The sequence below is a fragment of the Camelus bactrianus genome, chromosome 2, assembly GCF_048773025.1.
Source record: "Camelus bactrianus isolate YW-2024 breed Bactrian camel chromosome 2, ASM4877302v1, whole genome shotgun sequence".
NCBI lineage: Eukaryota > Metazoa > Chordata > Mammalia > Artiodactyla > Camelidae > Camelus > Camelus bactrianus.
The window spans coordinates 108,625,943-108,640,632 of NC_133540.1; positions in this window are offsets into that span (position 1 = coordinate 108,625,943).

The window sequence follows — 14,690 nt, forward strand, 5'->3', positions numbered from 1 at the left end:
GAGGCAGGAACTATGGTGCGTGTACCATGGGGAGAAATACATATATACATGTATATATACATACATCATCTCTCTCAATACACACACACACACACACACACACACACACACACTCACACACTCACACTCACACTCACCCAATTTCCCCCTGCATAACTAAGCCAGCAAAGAGGTGGTGTGTGAATTATGCTCTAGGACAGTGGCCTTGCTGCCTTCCTTTTTCTGCCCATTCCAAGTATGTTGCATGCTGACACCCAAACCCTGCTGTGTGACATGGGATGCGTCTCCCTCCCTGCGAAAGCCCAGTTGCACCGGTTTCCCTGGTACTCGCTGGGGAGGAAGACTTCAGCTTTTCATTCCTTAACTTCCCAACCTAGCAAGCCTGTCCACACTCACGAATGCTCTACAAGTTTTGCTGATGTGTCTAGAAAAAACAACTAGCATATGGTTGGATCATATGAACTGGAAAGAATTCTTCCTTGCCCTTATAATTCAAAAAGAGTGGCTAACAGCAGACAATACTAAAGTCATAATAATGTCGTATGAAAGTGATAAGAGTGAGGGTGTTTTTTTTTTTTTCCTTTTTGATGCTCTTTGGTGGTTTTTTCTTTAGTGGGCATATATTACTTTTGTAATAAGCATTTTTTTTAAAATAGCTAAGAAATAAATATGTACGTTGTGTGTAATTAAATGTAGGACCTCAAGCATAGTTTTACAAGGTGGCCTCAGAGGTGTGGTTCTGCGCCTGTGAGTTCTGGGGGGATAGGAAGGAAGGGGGTCTAGGAGGTGAGATCAAGGGTGTGGGTGACCATCTCCTTGGTTGACTCTGGAGTTTTAACTGCTGCTTGAAGAGCTGGATCTGTGCAGGTTCTTGGAACTGAAATTCCTCCTCAAAATAACATGTATTTACTTTAAAAGCCACTCCAAAGAGAAAAAGTTAAAAAAAAAACAAAGCAAAACCAGAAAACCTAGCGCACTGGACTGAATAGAGCTGAAGTTCCTATTTCTCAAGAGATAGAAATATGCTTCCTGGAGCACAAGGTCCACTCACCCTCTCCCCGTGGTCTTTCGCCAGGATCTGTTGATTCAACGGGAAACAGAAGTGTCAGCAGTTGTACTGGATGTGAATTTGGGGAAGATTAGCTTCCCTCCCCATGCACCACCAATACCGGGGGGCTGTGTCATCCCAGCCAGCTGGTCTGTCTTCTCTCAGGTTTCTTGAAGCTACATTTGTTTGTCTCTTATTGTTCTTAAAGTTTTCTGGGTAACTATAAGCAACAGACCTTGTTAGTTCCTCTTGAGATTGCCCACTACTCCCCACCCTTATTTCTCACCTCCTGGCATCCTGTTTGTCTCCCTGACTCTGTCCCCCGCCCCATCCCCACCCCCACTCAGCTACCAGCCCTTTTAGCCATGTTTTTCTTCCCTTGGTTAGTTGCTTTTAAATCTGTTTTCATAAGTGTTCTCATACCAAAGGAGACACGCCATACGTTCAATTTTTAATCCACTGATTTGTGCTTTCTTCGATTGTGAATACCTCTAAATTATGTCCCGGTCTCCCTCCACCCCTTTCCTTGAAGGCACTGTATTTCCCAGGAGGGGATAAAAGGAAATATGGGGAAATTTGAACTATGTACAGGGCTTTTGGGGTGCTTTTTGCCTATTTAAGGTTATGTGGTTATGATAAGGACAAAATGGATCTACAGTGTACACTGTGTTTATGCTCTAATCAGTATAATCTTTAGTTTATTACATTTTACAGAATATTTTAGCCAGCCAACAGTTTTACATGAACTGTTTAGACTTATTTCAATTTTGTTCATTATTGTTGCAAATGGATCTCATAGTTATTGAATGTTATGGATTCTAGCACCTCAAGTTTAGCAGGTTTATGTGAAATATCTTTTAAAGTTTTGGAAGATCATCATAAAAGAAATTGTCAGTACCACTGGACATAGAATTCTGCCTAGCACTCACAATATCTTCATAGGAGAGGGAATTCACTTTCTAAAAAAAGGAGGGAAACACTTTGAAACTCACTGAATACAATTTTTGCTATACAATAATTTATCTAATCAATTTCCTTTTCGGTGCTGAAGAAAGATGAAGATTCAAAAGAAAGAGAAATTGATGATGGTGACATGTTAAACTAATTTCTTTTAATACTTTATGAATGTCTGAAAAGTGAAGATTTCTCCCGAATTCACACAAGTTTCTCTCCTTTCTTATATGTTTGCTTATTTGGCAAAATTTTTCAAATATAATTCACTATCTTTCACTTAGTCCTGAGAAGATGAGGGCATCTTAAAGAAGGTCTCAAGATTCAGGAGGTGACAGGAATGGTCTTGATGAGGATTTATTTACCATGTTTCAGGAGAGATACTGTTGTTAGAATCTCAGTTTGCTTTCCCTCACCAAGTATCTCAAGGCATTCCCTGTTCTGCTGCTTTTGAAAGTACTTTTCCAAAATCCGGTCCTCAGGACTTTGTGCTTTTAATTAGATGGTTGTGCTAGCAAGTGAGCAGTGCCATTTGGATGACAAAATGTATCATATTTCTTAATGTATTTCCCTTTACTTTCTTCTGTACTTCAAACGAAAGTACATTAGATCATTTAGGACATTTAGATCCTTTAAAAAAATGTTCATTTAATCTAGACCATTTGATCCACATGACCCAACAATGCCTGATGCCCTCCCTAACAACACTGTGGATGATGTTATTTCAATTCTAGGTAGTGATCTTTCTATTCCATAGTCTTTAGAAATTAGAAAAGGAAGGCAACGTTTCTTTAGCTCATTTGAAAGAAAACCTTTCCTGTATCATTATTTTTTTTAAATTATAATTCAAAATTTCTTTTTGAATCTAAAAAAGAAATCTTCCAAGACTTTTAAAAATTGCTTTTCTATGGTAGAATTACCTCCTCTCTCAACTCCCCCTGCAGTTTATATTTCTAGTTAGCTTGAACTCCAGTACTTGTTTGTAAGCTAATTTGGGTAAGAGCTTCATCTTTTTTATAGTTCCTGTTTCAACTCTTTATACTTGATAGACAATTCTATTTTATTCCAAGAACTAATTTCCTTGACCAAATAAATGACTTTTTTTGATTTGAGTTTATTCATCTATAAAAAGATTCTGTGCTCTGATTTATATGGTATTGATTTGTATTTTTACACTTTATACCTTATTGCTTTAGTATCTCTGAATTATATTCCTGAAAATATAAGCTTTACTCAAAATAGTGTTATTAAAGTCTAATTTCCAAGAAAAATATTATAATTAAACATTATATTTAGACTATTATAATTAAAATTTTATTCAAAATGTTCTCCATAAGAATGGAGAGAAAGTTAGACTGTGGATTAAATGAGGGACACTGATTAATATAGTCAAAGACTGCAACGTTCATGCTTACGTGTGAGGTAAGACTTTCCTTTCTCCAATTATCTTTATCATCATTGCTTGGATCCAATTAAATGAAAAAAATATAACAATAAGATTTTTTAAAGGTCATATGAAGATGAGATCAAGTGGTGAGAAAACAAGTGGAGGAATATCACACTCATTTTTCCTAAAGGTTTTGCATTATATACGCTGGGTCATGTTTCATATCAAGGAAATCAGAAAAATGATAGTTAAAAAAAAGTAATTAATTCTATGTGGTATTTCTTATGCCTGTGATTGCATAAACACACTGCAGCTATTTGCCAAGCCCACAGAGGCAGAGATCAAATGTTATTTCCACATCCTGCTGCTGATTTGGTTACCTGAGGTAAGTGTCCAATCAAAAAAACAGCCAGAGGAAAGAATAGTAAGAATCCTTGGAAAGGAAACACCCAGCATTAATTCAAACAGACATTATACAAAAATACGGCTGGTGCATGTTTATTAGACTGATGTTAATGGTGACATTAACAGCGCCGCCGCTCTGTAACTGCAGTTCTCCATTTCCCACGTTCAGTGGGGCTTGTGCCCAAGTTGCTAAAGAGACTTGGATTTGCCAGTGCCTTCTCTGGCTCTTGTACTGTCAGGGCTGCCGTTGGGTGTGAGTGCTGACTCTGCTGTTTTCCAACCATTTAATGAAAAATCTATTATATTTGCTGGTCCCCTACTTAGATAAGGGTAGAATTAAGTAATTACAAGGTCTCTCTCCTCAATTCAAAATGGAAACCAGACAGATATCTTCATGCAAAGATAACTGATGGTATGAGCAAGTAGATGATATATATATTTTTAAAGTAGTCCAGATGAAGAGTGGTATCACTTTGGCTTCAGAGGGTCATGGAAGGCTTCCTGTGGGAGGAGGGATTTGAGCTGAGCCTGGTGTATCTGGAAGGGATACACAGACCACTGTGGTTCCCGCAAATGGACCCTGCGGACGACTCAGGGAAAAAGAGGTTGGAAAAGGAAGTGAGAGCTGTATGGACGGTGCTTCAGTTTAGGCCAAGAGTTGGGGACATCAAACAGTTGGCAACTTACTGTACCAAAGCTGGATTTTCCAAGACCAGCTTGAATTTCATGACATTTGCCCTTTTCTTTTTTTTTTTTTTTTTTTTTCATTTGCCATTTTCAATTAAGGTGATTGTTTAGTGTGATTTAATATTTAAAGTTTTACAATGCTTATATAAATATACTTACATAACTTTTTTTTTCTGACTATGTCCTGATTTGGTATTTGGGAAATAGAGTCATTTATTCAGTCTTCAAATATCAGACTATGTCCTGCTTTGGTATTTGGGAAATAGATCATTATTCAGTCTTCAAACATCGGCCTGAAGATCTTGTGCTAAGTACAGGACTGCACAGTTAAATAGTTCAACAATTATTTATTAGGTGCTTCCTATGTGTCAGGCTCTATTCTAAATACTCAGGGTACATCACTGAACAAAAAGAAAAATTTCTGTCCTCGGGGAGCTTTTATTCCAGTGGTAGATAAATTTGCTAAAACTGCCGCAGACTGAGTGTCTTAAACAATAGAAATTTATTTTCTCACATATCTGGAGGCTAGAAGTCTGAGATCAAGTGGTCAGCAGAACTGGTTCCTTGTTAGGTCCATGAGGGCAGCATTTGTTCCGGATCTCGGTCCTTGGCTTGTAGATGGTCTCTCCCTATGTCTACATATTGTCTTCCCTCTGTACTTTTCTGTGTCCAAATTTCCTCTTCTTATATGGACGCCAGTCATGTTGGATTAGGGCCCACACTAATCCTCATTTTAACTTAATTACTTTACTAACGACCCTGTCTCCAAATATTGTCATACTCGGTGGTACCGGAGGTTAGGACTTCAACATACGGATTTGGCTGGTGGGGTGGGCACAGGACACTCTTCGGCGCATAACAAGTAGGCACTGATGACAGAGCAGTGAATGAAACCTAGAACTCAGGTGGTCCTGGTGGCAGTGTGCCAGGCACTGTACCAGGCATGCGGTGTGCATCACTGCGTTTCGTGCTGTAACCAGCCCGTGAAGTCTAGCTATCCCCACCTTGCAGTGAGGGAACTCTGAAGGCAGACCACAGTAGTTTGTATGGGGGTTTACTTTCATGATACTGTATTTAATGTTTTCACTGGATTGAAACCTTGGAAGTGGAAAGTGAGCCATGGCTAAATGTGTAGGGCATAGATTTATGGCTAGTTCAGATTTAGAACTGACCAATTTCTGAATGTTAGTATAGATAATGGAAGGGGTTTTTGTTTTTGTTTTTGTTTTTGTTTTTGTCTTTTTTTTTTTTTAACATTAGGCTCTAAAAATAAAACCAAAGAAAAGAGTAATGTTTGATAATTAAGTATCTTTTTTTCTCTGCAGATAGTTCAATACATTATATTATGTAATAACATATATATAATGATATGTTATTATAAGTAAACATCTATAGATTATATTATATAATAAAATTATTTATAAATTATGTAACTATCTAGTATATAACTCTTTCCTTTTATATAGCAATGATCATTTTCCTTTTGATTATCTAGATTCAAATAAAGTTACAGGTCCTTTCTAACCTGTACCCTTGATTTAGCCCCAGACCAGCAAACCTGCCTTGGCCCTGCCTCTAGGGAGGGAATCCTCTTTATAGTATCTGTTTTGCCTGTTGATCCAACCATGCTGATCCTCTGGTGGACAGATTGAGATTCAGCAAACATTACAGAGGACCAACCATCACGTGGCAGGCCATTTCACATAAACCCATGCTCCCCATAAATATGGAAAACCAAAGGGAAATATAGTGCGTTTTTAATGAGCATCCATTTTATTCAATTATTTTAGGAGAAAAATGTTACATAAATTACCAGTGAATAATTTAAAATATAATTTAAATACTGAAACAATATACATGTATAGTGTGGTATAAAACGCAAACTTTGTGTAAACTTTCAAGATGAAACCTATTTCAAAAAAGTTGCTTTTGTTCTGAGTGTGCCTTTAGTTCAACAGAGATGTGAACCACACCCCCTCCCCCCTTCCTGAGGGGTTCTTGAGAGAAAACCTTTGAGAAGTTCTGAACACTATACCCATTCAAGCTTCATAGTAACCACGTGAGGTGTACTGTCCTCATTTAAGAGATCAGAAAACAGAAGCTTGGATAAATTATCTTGCCCTAGTTAAGACAACAAGTAAACAGCAGAGGCAGGTGTTAAACTCAGACTTCCTAACTCCAGTTGCAGGGCATTTCATATTGTACTGTGGCCACTCCTTGGATGAATAGGCCTTAATCCTCAGGAGGCCTCCCAGCTCTGCATCCCCCATGTCCCAACCTCATTCATTCATAGATTCATGCACTTATTTGTGCATTTAATCAACAAATATTTATTGGCAGCTTAACATGTGCCAGGCTTTATGCTGGGCCCTAAAGACACAATGGTCAGTGAAAAGAGGCACAGTTTTTTCCCTCAGGGAGCCTATAGTCTAGTGGGAGAACAGGCATTAAACAAATAATCATCAAAAATTTTTGTTTATAAACTGTGTTAGGTATTACAAAGGGGAAAAGAGTGTCATGAGAGGAGAAACAGGTGAAATAATTTAGATTGATCATCAGAAAAGACTTCTTTAAGAAAGTGACCTTTAATCTGAGGTTTAAACATGATTTCTTTAGAGGAAAACTTATTTGTACTTAAAATAGTTGCAAATTCCCATCCTGCAAAACCCATCCCTACAATTCCCTGTCCTCCATCATTCCTTCTTTGTCTGCAACTAGATCGAATTCTCACCCTCAGCCATCACATTTATCCTTTTCTATTATAGTCTTCTGACCATCCATCCGTCCATTCATTCATCAATTTATCATTCATCCATCCAGCCTTCACTGAACATCTGTCTACCGTGACCCCTGGCACTACTGTACCCCTGATCCTTTACTTTTCCATCTTCTCTCTCTCTACCTTTTTCTCCTTTGACTGCTTTAACCTACCCACGCCCCCACTTCTGATTCTTGACTTTCCTGTTTTTGATCCACATTGTCAGTATTATACCCTTCCCAGTCCTTTCTGTCACTCCCTTCCCCTTTGACTAAACTATCATTTCTCATCCTATTTTCAACAAATGGATTCTTTCCCCACATTTTTCTGAAATTTTTTTCTAATCAAGTACAAGAAAATTCGTGAGTTTTGTGTGTGTGATCAACACAGTGACACAAAGCAAAGCTTCTGTCCTCAGGGTGTTCACACCTAGAGGAAACAGATACTAAAATAAAGAGGCAGTGGGGTGCAGCAAGTGGTATAAGATGGGAGGTATGCCGCTGAGGATGTAATTTCATCCCTTAATAAAGAAATGCGGCTAATATAAAACAAACCTCTTTTTTCATCTGTATATCTGTGTGCATCTATCACCTATCTGTATTTTGGATCAGTTCTTTCTTTTAACTGTAACTCCTGGAGGTGGTCAGTTCTATTTGTTTATAGCATCTGGAACTCATGGTCATCACTTCCTAAACTTTTAAAAGAGGCACATCCTCTTTAATGTGTTTGTTTTACCTCTTATACAGATGCTGAAATGAATTCAGAAATGCACAGCCCAAGGTTAACCTGCTTTCAGGGTCTCTTATAAAGTCATCTCTGTCCTTTCTGTCATAAACTGGGCATGAGAAATCCAGGTCAGCAACAGTATAGTTATCATGAAACTACTTAAGCAAACCTACCAGGAAAGGCTTCACACTTACCCCTCTATTTCTGTACAAGTCAGTTAAATCTAACAAATGTCCTTTGGAAAGTCTGAAGAGCTAGAGTACACTATCTAGAAAATTCTACCTATCAAGAAAGGATAAGTAGAGGGGATTTCCCCTTCAAGCATGGTGGAGTAACAAGGACCAGACTTAACTGCCCACTATAAATAATTAGAAAGTTGGATAAAATATGAAACAATGGCTTTCAGATGTTGGACAACAGTCTGCATAGGACTGTGATCCTTGAGAGAAGAGAAACAAAGTGAGCTTGATAATTGCCCTGGCTTTCTGCCTGGAAACAATTTCTAGACTGCAGATCTAAACAGATCCTGGCAGCCTTGCTGAGTTGATGAGATGGAGGTTGGAGTTTGGGGAGGCTGAGGTGGCTAGAAGTAGTGGGGCAGAATTCTGGGAAGGACAGAGCTATGCAGAGAGCCCCAGAAATGAGTAATATAAGGATCTCTTGTGTTTCAGCTGAAATACCATGACACAAATGTATAGAATGATAGTCCACAAGGCTGGGCAGAAAAGACTGGTGAGTTGTAAGCTAAATAAATCCCAGGGCACACATGAAGTGAGAAAATGTTTGGAGTTGACTAGCCAAAGAGGTGAGTCCCTGTTCATCCTTGGAACATTCAATGGAGACCCTGAAGTAATCATACACTAGTAATGAGTCTGAACTATCCTTGTAGTGAAAGATCCTCTAGACAAGGGATTGGAAACATTTTCTTAAATTTACAGAGAGCAAATATCTTTGGCTTATGGGTCATATGGCCTCTACCGTAACTACTCAATTTTGTCATTATAGTGTGAAGGCAGCCATAGACAATACATAATTGAATGGGTGTGGCTGTGCTCCAATAAAACTTTACTAACAAAAACAGGTGGCCAATGCGGGCTGTAGTTTGACCTCTGCTCTAGACCAGCACTGACCAGTAGAAATATAATGCAATGTATATTTCCTACTGTATAGCACAGGGAACAACATTCAGTAATAACCTGTAATGAATGAGAATATGAAAAAGAATATATATATTTATGTATAACTGAATCATTATGCTGTACATCAGAAACTAACACAACATTGTAAATCAATTAAACTTCAATTAAAAAAAAAAGAAGTATAATGCAAGCCATATATGTAATTTTAGATGTCTGTTAACCATAGTAAAAAAGTAAAAAAAAAAAAGGTAAAATTAATTTCAATAATATACTTTTACTTGACCCAGTATATCCCAAATATTATCAATTCAACATGTAATCAATATAAAAGTTATTAATGAGAACATCATGTTAAATCTTCAAAATCTGTTGTGTATTTTATACCTACAGCACATCTTAATTCAGATTAGTCATATTTCAATAGCCACATAGTGATTGATTACCACGTTGGATAGCACAACTCCAGCCTCTCTCTAGTTAAGTTTGAAAACAGGTCTTGAAGGAATCAAACTGATAACTTTACCACTCACCAAAACAAAATCCAATACTCTTTAAAAGAAGACAACACAATGCAGACAATTGTCTGCATTGAATAAAAAATTACCAGACATGACAAAAAGTGGGCAAAAAATATACATAACAAGGAGAATAAGTAGTTAAGAGGAACAAATCTAGAAATGACAAGGTAATAGAATTAGCAGACAAGGGTGTTAAAATACTTTATTATTATAAATAAGTATTTAAAGGAAAACATTTAAAGAATCAGAAGAAAAACAAAAAATAAAAAAGAACCAAATGAAACATCTAGAGGTGAAAAATTTAATATCTGAACTGAAGATTTTACAAGATAGGATTAGCAGCAGGTTAGACACTGCAGAAGAAAAGATTAGTAAACCTGTAAACATAGCAATTGACTTGATCCAAGATGAACCACAGAGAAAAAAAGACTGAAAAAAATAAAGCAAAAGAGGCTCAGTGATCTGTGGGATAATATAAAATGATCTACCATAAATGGGGAAAGAAAGATGGGACAGAAAAAAAAATTGGAAAAAATAATGGCTCAAACACTTTAAGATTTGATGAAAACTATATTTCATAAATACAAAAGCTTAAAAGCTCATTAAAAAAATAAGAAATTAAGGTACATAATAGTCAAATTGCTGAAAACCAGTGTTGAAAAGAACCTTAAAGGCAGTTAGAGAAAAATACACATTACACACAGAACAGGCATAAGAATGACAATAGACTTCACCTCAGAAACTTTGCCAGAAGACAATGAAATAACATCTTTAGAGGGCTAAAAGTAAAAAGTCAACTTAGAATTCCATATCCAATGAAAATGTCCTTCAAAAACAAAAGTGAAATAAAAACTTTATCAGACAAATAAAACTTGAGGGGATTTGTTGCCAGCAGATATATACTACAAGAAGTGTTAAAGAAAATTATTCAGGCTAAAGCAAAATGATGCCAGATGCAAACTTGGGAGTACAATGTGCCAAAAATGCTAAACATGTGGACAAATAAACAAGATTTTGTTTCTTCAAAAATTTCTTTAAAAAGGAATTCCAATGCATAAAGAAAAAAGTTATAATATATTTTGAGATTTATCAGATATATAGAAATAAAATGCATAACAACAGTTTGAAGGGCAGGGTTGGGGAGATGGCAGTCTACAGTTCTAAGAGTTTTACATAATACATGAAGTGGTATAATATTATTTGAACACGTATCATGAGTTAAAAACACATTGTAACGTATTCAGCAATCACTAAGTTTAATAAAATTAAGAACTGTGCTATATATAAATGGAATATTAAAACGCAATTAATTCAAAAGAGATCTAAAATCAATAATCTAAGATTGTACGTTAAAAAGAAAGAAAAGAAGAATAAATTAAACCTGAAGAAAACAGACGAGAGAAAATAAAGATACAAGCAGAAATTAATGACATAAAAAACAAAAATACTAAAGTCAATAAAGCCAAAAACTGGTTGGAAACTTTCAACGAAAAGTATAAACCTCTAATTAGACTCATTAAGAGAAAAAAAAAAAAAAGACACAAATTGTCAATTTCAGGAATGAAAGTGAGATGTGTTACAGATGCTACAGATGATGATAATGATAATATATGATAATAAAATGAATATATGAATGATAATACGGAGATAAATTCAACAACTTAGCTGAATGGGCAATATCCTTAGAAGACAGAATTTACCAAATATGACTGAAGAAGAAGTAGAAAACCTGAATAGCCCTACATCTAGTAAAGAAATTAAATGTGTAAATTAAAATTTTCTCACAAAGAAAACTTTAGGCCCACATGGCTTCCCTTGTGAATTCTATCAAATGTTTAAGATAGAAACCAATGTGTCACAAACTCTTTCAGAAAATAGGAGGATGGAATACTTCCCAACTCATTTCAAGAGGCCAGCATCACCTTGATATGAAAATCTCATGGTAACATTACAAGAGAGAAAAAAAGAAAAATAAGTAGAGACCAATATGCCTCATGAAAAAAAAAGCCACAAAAATCCTCAGCAAAATACTAGCAAATTGAGTCTAGCAATCTCTTAAAGAAATAATGCATCATGACCAAAGAGGTAGGGATTTTTTCAGGAATGTAAAAAAGTCTAGAGGAATACCACTGAAGGTGGGGGTGTAAGTCAATGGGAAGTAAAGATAAAAAGGGAACATCATGAGCTCCAAAAGTCTTGATTTCCATTCTTATTTATAGCAGCTGACGTTTCTGAGCATTGACCACATTCCAGGAAGCATGTTCAGAGTTGTATGTAAATTCTCTTGTTTAATTTTTGCAAGAACCCTTTGAGGTAGTTACCATGATTGTAGGCATTTATAAATAAGTAAACTAAAGCACAGAGAAACTGAAAAGCTGCCCACAATCCCATGGCTATTAAGATGTGGACCTGTGCGGTCTGTCTCCAGATCCTGCTCTCTTTGCTAATGTACACGCTACCCAGAACTGCTCATTTCTGTGCTTTTGCCTAGCAAGGCTTATTTCATCACTCCTGAACATTCATCTGCTTTTTCAGTCCATAATTAAGAATCGCCGTCTGAGCCAAAATATTAAGGAGTTCAAATGCAAAATAGTTCTGAAATTAAAGTATGTCTATTAAATTATAGAACTTGTAATACTAGAGTGGGAGATGTGCTGTGACTCCTTCCTGAATTTGTACATGCCTACAAATGCTGCCATCTCCAAGAAGTGGAAAAATACTTTTCCTCACGTGTAGAACAAAATGCCTTTTCTTTACCCCCTGTAGACCTGGACTTCAATGATGGCACTACGACTTGATGGCATCTGAACCTGGGCGAGCTCTTTAAGCCCTGAGGGCTTTAATTCTCAGATTTGTAAAATGGAATGGTTCTGCTTCCCACACGGGATAGTCTGAGGATCAGGAAGGCATCCTGATCTCTTCTTGTCTCTGCATCTCCATTGCTTTTTCTCCTCCATGATGCTTCCTTCTGGAAAAGCCTTTTTCAAAATTTTTTGACCACAGTCCATAATAATAAATAACGTTACTTTGAAAACCAGTAGACATGCTACACGTACGTATATATAATAAAAATGATCACCTAGTTTATTTTACAGACTAGGAAAGTTAATTACTTTTGGAAGTAACTGTGCTGAGCCAACAGGAATAAACCAGGCTGTTCTAGGAAAATTGGGCCACATGTCACAAAACCAGTTAACTTTACTTATTTTGAGGCATTCTGTTATTTTATCATGTATTCTAGTAAATTTTAAAAAATGCTTTTCAGCACGGCATTGTAAATCAACTCTACTTCAATGAAAAGAAAAATGCTTTTCAGGTCTATTAAATAGATTTTGTAACCCACGTATGAGCCCCTACTCAAGCACTTTGATTCGCTGTAGAGAATAACTTATCTGACCATTCCAATATTCCTGGATCCAAAAGTGCTAAAGATTAGCATACTCAAATTTGGAGAATCTCTGGAGAACCCAGGTGTGGGACGAGATCCATTCTAATTGCCATAGCCACACTCATTCCAACTCTCTTTCTGTTCTTTCATTCATTATCCATTCTTTCATTCTGTCATTTATCAGATATTTGGATTCCTTTCATATTACCAAGTGCTGGAAATAGTCAGATCCTGGGCGCGGGGACATGGTCCACGCTCTTAAGGAACTCAGATGTTGGAGGTGGGCTGACGACGCCTGCGTGGACAAATCATTGCGGGAGAGAGAGAGATGGGTGGTATAGTGTAGGGATGACCAAAAGGTCGTAGGAACATGGAAGACAGACCTACCAACTTTGCCAGGGAGGAGGAGAGGGTTCGGAGGAAAGGAGTAACATTTAAACGTATGAAGTTCTTGAGGAAGACAGCGAAGCCCTAAGGGTGAGAGGAGTTGCTGCTGTCTGGCGGCCACGCCCTCCATGCGGCTCCCCTAGGCGAACACAGTACCTGGTTGATCTGCAGCTGTATCTGTTTCCCTTGTGTTTCTCAAATGTATTTTAATCTTCATGAAAATACTCACACCCCCTTTATTTTGGTCTCCCCAACCTATTTTTTTAAACACACAGTGAATCAGTGTTAGCTCCCCCTTCTCCTTCTCTTCCAATCCAATTCACCCGCCTTTATTTTTCTTCACATTTTTCACCTTCTAAATATACTATATAATTTCCTTGTCCATTATGTTTACTATCTGTTTCTTCCTCCTAGAACGTAAGCTCAGGAAGGCGGAGATTTGGTCTATTTTGTTCACTGTGATATTCCCCATGCCCCCTGCCCCCAGCTTCTGGAAAAGTGCCTAGTACCTACACAATTGGTCCCTGATAAACAATGGGAAAGACCTAAAAGAGCCAATTTCTGTATCCAGGACAGAATTAGTATCTGCTCAGATCTGAAGGAAAATGTATAGGAAAATAAAAAGCCTACAAGGGACCATCGATAATAGCATCCTGTTCCTCCCTCCCTTCAATAGTGTTTGTTGATCACTCGCTCTGTTGTCAGCCCTGCTCTGAGCACTGGGATTTCAGAGAAGAACAGAACAGACCCTATTTCTGTCTTTTTGGAGCTCACCTGCCAGAGGGAAGCAGATGTTAATGAACTACACAATTGCCAATTTGGGATAAGTGCTAAGAAAAAAAGTAAAGGGTGCTATGAAAGCATGAAACAGCAGCGCATGACTTGCTTGGCCTGGGAGATCAGGGAAGTTATTTTTAAGCTGAGTAGAAGTTCAGTGAGAGAGGAGTGGGAGAGAGGGCTTTCCAGCAGAAGAAACAGAGTAACAAAGGTCACAGAGTGGGAAAGAGAGTGACTGCGTCTTCCAGGAGAGGCCCCAGAGCCTGAGGGAGGGAGGAGGGGCTTAGCACAGGAGAAGAGGTAGATGAGTGGACCAGGTAGATCCAGGTGGGTACAGACGTTAAGGGGCTGGCTTTTCAGCCCAAGAGAAAAGGGGAGCTGTGAGCAGGTGGTAAACTGGGGAATGCTGAAATGAAAAGATGGTGCAGGCTAATACGCCGACAGGGGATTAGAAAGGATGGCAGGATAAGGGGAGGCAAGTTGGGAAGGTGCTGCAGTGGTGAGAGCGAGAGGGTTGGA